Raw genomic sequence first — 5131 nt, 5'->3', positions numbered from 1 at the left:
CTGAGATTTTCAGTCTGTCTGACTGAGTCTGACCCAGTACAACCAGGTCTACAGATGAGGATGATGACTCTAAGAAGATCCAGTTTGTACCGTTACATTTACCCTGATGATCTCTGATGTTTCCACAGGGCAGAGTGACTTCATCTCCTTCTCTGACAACAACACCAAGCCTCTGTCCAGTGACAGCTGAGGAGAAGACGAGAGAGAAACATCAACAAATAACTGATGTAGTACCCTGGTAAAAAAAAAAAAAGTTAATATCTTGTTTATTTAAATATGTGTTCAGTTAACAAATATGCAGTAATATTTTGAAATATTATCGGTTAAGTTACTGCCATTGTGGAAGAAGTTATCATTAATGTGGAGAAATATATAGCTGTTACAGCCGGAAATTATACTAAAGGTTGGCGACGCCATTTTATGTGTGTATCAGTGCTAGTTAGCCTCATCCCTGCTAGCCGGGAGAAGAAAGGAGACCGTGTGCGCTGGGCCGTAAAGTATACCCCCGCAGCCCCCGCGAGGCGGGGGGGCCCCCGCATGCCGTGGGGGCCCCGCCCCCGCCCGTTAAGCCGGGTTTCCACCGAATCAACCTTTTTTTTTTTTTTTTTTTACACCGCAACATATGGTTCACGTCATGATAACTTCTGTATTATGGCCATTGAAGCTTCCACAGTCCATAGTTCTCCTCTTTGTTTGATATTTCAAGAGACTTCCTAACCATGGATAGCACCTATAGGCAGGATTGCTCTGCTGTGTTGTCGCCCCCCCCCCCCCCATCGCTGCCGTCATCCGCGGCGGAAGGCCGCGGGGGGGCCCCGCACAGTTACGTTACGGCGCAGCGTGTGCGTGTGGGAAAATATTTTGCGCTGGGATTTCTGAGTGAGTATGGACATTATGTGAATTGGTGACAATATGATTGTTTATGGGAATGAATAGTAGAGTTTATTAGTGTTGTGAATTTCTGCATAGTGTGCCAAATGCCTATACGCCTGCCAGCCTGCTGCCAGGAAACCTGCTGTTGTACGCGGACGTGTCTTCAGGACTGGTTTCTCCATCTCATCTCACACTTCTCCTCTGAATAGAGGGTTTGAGGAACCTGCTGCTAACCATTTCTGAATTTCCAAGGATCCGTGAGTACTGAGGAAACACTGTTCACGAGGATTCACATGAGCTCCAACATGCGCGCCAACACCTCCCTGCACCCTAGGCAGAGTCATATTCTCCAGGTAAAGTAGACGCGTATCAAATCCCATATTTTCGTAGACTCCCTCCAATTTTCCTCCCATGCTGAAGGTATTAACAAGTGTAATGGGGTATTTCATGACATTTTGGTAATGAATTAGAGTTGAGTGGGAGGGCTACACTGAAATGTGAAAATCCAGCTCCATCACGTCCTCCACCACCTTCACCTGATAGGACACTTGTTTCTGTGCTGGGACACCACCTGTAGGACAGAACCAGAGCAGAACTGCCCTCTACTGAAGGACCGTCCACACCACTGAGCTCCTCTACCACACGTTTGTTATTAACTTAAAAATAAAATAAAATCTGAAATGTATAAAACTTGATTTCAAGAGCTGTGCAGCACATTAATTCACTCAACCCCTCCTTCTCTCTCTCTCTCTCTCTCTCTCTCTCTCTCACTCACTCACTCACTCACTCAGACACACACACACTGACCACAGCCCGTCTTTTAAAGGAAGTTAGCTCATCAATGATCAATAATCCATATTTTGAATCAGGTTTTAACAGGTGAACTCAGAGCTGATCACTGTGATCGATCAATGAAGATGCAGGTTAACAGGAACTAAAAAAGATCGACTGGTTTCTGTCTCTCTCTCTCTGTGTTCATGCAGACATGATCACATCAGTTCAGATTATCAGCATTAGTTATTGATCACTGCACCTGTCTTATGTGTAAACATGTGATGAGGTCATTAACAACACAGGAACAGGAAACTCACCTGTCTCCTGTTTGTTAAATCATCTGCTGTTGATTCAAATAGATTAATTTGTGACGCATTAACACTGAAGCTCTGAAGTCAGATGTTTCCTCACCTGGGACCTGAAGCAGCAGCATCACAATCAAAGACGTTTGAATCCACCTGAGTTCAGCCATGGTGCGTTTGTGTGTCCGTCTCTTCATCAGTTTGTGAACTGTTGCCTGACGGAGGAAAACACTCAATAATATCATCTGTGGTGAAGAAACAGCCACTTCCTCAAAGTCTGTTTGTCATCATGTGGGCGGAGCAACTGAACTCTTCACCTGTGGATTCATCGACCACCCAAAGGGGTCAACGACAGAAACTTTACTGACTGACACTGAAGGCACCGGCACCTTGTTGATCCACAATTCTCTGATCAACAATATCAGAATCAGTCAAAATCAAAGAGACTGGAGCCACAGATGTTACTATGGGAACAGCTGTGGTTCACACTGTGTCTGGTCCCACGGTCGGTTTGTGACATGATGTGTTTGACTAAATGAAAAGAAGAAGAAGGGGAGAGGAAGTTGTGTGAGGAAATGTGTGAAGACGTGTCTCTCTGCTGCAGCTCTTGCTCTCTTCACACAGGTAATCAAGACACAGATCAGGTCTTTGGTCATTTTGCTTCCTCCTTTGTTTTCTGAGAACTGAGGAGGGAGGAGGAGGAGGTGTGAACAGTGACCACATGAACATCAGAAACAGAAACAGTTGACATGGCAACACGTGTCAGAGTCAGAGCACGACAACCACAGGTGAGGAAGATGAGTTTTGCAACCGTCGCAGTTCCTGAACACAACTGAGTGAAGAGTTGTTGTGAATGTTTGTCATGTAAATGTAAATGCAGCAGTGGGTCAAACAGGCCGTCCACCAGACTGAGACACCTGCAGCTGAAGCTACAGGACAGTGAAGGTGGGAAACAACAGAGATGTGGATGATGTGTTGGTGCTCTTTCGTGGCTTCGTGGTTGTTGCAGCTCAGAGTTTGCTCTAAGAGTTAAAGGGGAAGTATTTCAACATGACTGTGTGCTGTCTGGGTTTGGAGGTGAGTTTGAAAAGAAGAGGCCCCAGGATCCAGCCCTGAGGGACTCTGCCTCATTTTTTTTTAATATTGAAAATGAAAAATCTCCTTACCAATTGAATTTAAGCAAGAAATTTTAACTGGAGACATGAAAGTAAATTGAATTAAAAAAAAAAATACTTTATTGTCATTGTGCACATAGTACAGCTGAGAGCGAAGAATGAGAGCTTATAAGTTTGTGCAGTAAAACAAGAAGAGCATCAGCGTCTGTGTCCTGACTGATCCAGTTTCACAGAGTTTAAAGAAGAAGATCAACATCTACAGCAAAGACAGTGAAGCTCCACTGAAACATGCACAGTGCACTGAGACCAGACACTGTGTGATCAGCACATTATACAGTTTTCACTTCTAATACAGAGTCTCTGTTCAGGCTGGAAGCTCATTCAAAGACAAACTAAACATTCAGTGGAGTCTGACAGAGTTTTCATAGTCGACTGGACCTTCATCTTCATCTTCCTCTTCAACACGCTGCACCTGTGAACAACAACACAACACAGTGGAGCTGAGTTTGACAGCAGAGACCAAACAGAGTCCCAGATTCCCTCCCAGCTGAACCTGAAGGCACCACGGCTTCCTGTCTGATCTGCTCTTTACCTGAGTGGCTGCTGCACCTGAACGCCTCCCTGCTGGGCTTCTCTCAGCTGCTCTCTGCTTCACTGGAAAATGGAGCACAGAGTCTCAGGTCAGCAGTAAACTCCCAGTTTGAGTGAGTGAGGCTGAACTGGTGTGGGAGTGGATGTTCTCACCTGCAGCTCTGATGAGGAGAACAGTGATCACAGTGAGGAGGAGGAGTTCAGCCACACGCATCAGCAACATGATGAAGGTCAGAGCAGAACCACCTGAAGCAGCTGTGGAGGAGACGAGAGCAGAGACCAGTTCTTCACATCAACAACAACAAACTGAACCAATTAAAGATGCACACTCAACATTTAAAGGAAAAGTAACATGTCTCAATAGAAAAACCATTCCTTCCTCTTGATTTTTATTTTGAAATATCTACCTTTACCTCCATATCACATCTTTATTACTTAATTCAACAAGGAACAATGAAAATGTGGAATTTGCGAACAGAGGTTAGGGGTTGGTTTACAATTGGATGGTTTTAAAGAGTTTTTTTTTTTCATTTTTTGTAAAAAAAATTGAAAATCTGAAATGTCTGTTTTTCTTTTTCTTGATTTTTTTTCTTTTTTTTCATATTTTGGTTTAAATAAAAACCAGTCAAATCAAAGAGGAAGAAAGCAAAGTACAGTATATATTTCCAGGTCTGGAAAAGTATGGAAGATGGAAATGGAAATACAATATATTTGAAGTTATTTGGGTTAACTATTTTGTATGTGCTATTGTATCTAGCTACAATCCTCTGGAAATTATTTGGTTCAGTTATGGTTATTCAGAATAATGAAAACAAAAGATAAATAAATTACTCAAATGTCACAAATTATTTGATTTTTTTTTTTTACACAGAAGTCTGGTATTTAGGGTCTAGAAAAAGTATGGAATTTTGAACTGTCAAATGTGTAGGAACCCTGTGTACTTAAGACATGAAGAGGGAGAGAGAGCTGATTGTGAGTCAGTACCTTCTGGTGTTGTGTAGGGATCAGTTGTTGCAGTGGTTGTGTCTTCACCTGGAAAAAAAGATAATATCTCATTTACCATCTGCAGAAACCAACAGGTGAAGACGACCTTCAAAGTCACGAGGAGTGTTGTTAGTAATTCTGGTTTCTCACATGAGGTTGGAGGTGAGGCGTTGCTGACAGGTGGAGCTGTTGGGTCCATCCCAGGTTTTCCCCCGTTTGTTCTAGTTGTTGTTGTGTCGCCATCTGAAGAAATAACATAAAAACCCAACAAACGTGTGCGGTGAGGAAACGCCTCATGAACTATCATGCGCAGAATCTCATCATGTTCTCACCTGGTTCCTCACCTGATGTCGGAGCAGTGAAGTTGAAAAGATGAACTTCACGGGTGAGACCATTGTCATTGACCTGACACTGAAACGACTCCAGATTCTTTGTCTTCCTGAGATCAGAGGAAGGAAACGTAACAGTAGCTGACTCCATGTTTGTGTTTCC

This window comes from Trachurus trachurus (assembly GCF_905171665.1).
Source record: "Trachurus trachurus genome assembly, chromosome: 24".
Classification (NCBI taxonomy): domain Eukaryota; kingdom Metazoa; phylum Chordata; class Actinopteri; order Carangiformes; family Carangidae; genus Trachurus; species Trachurus trachurus.
This window is presented reverse-complemented; position numbering follows the sequence as displayed.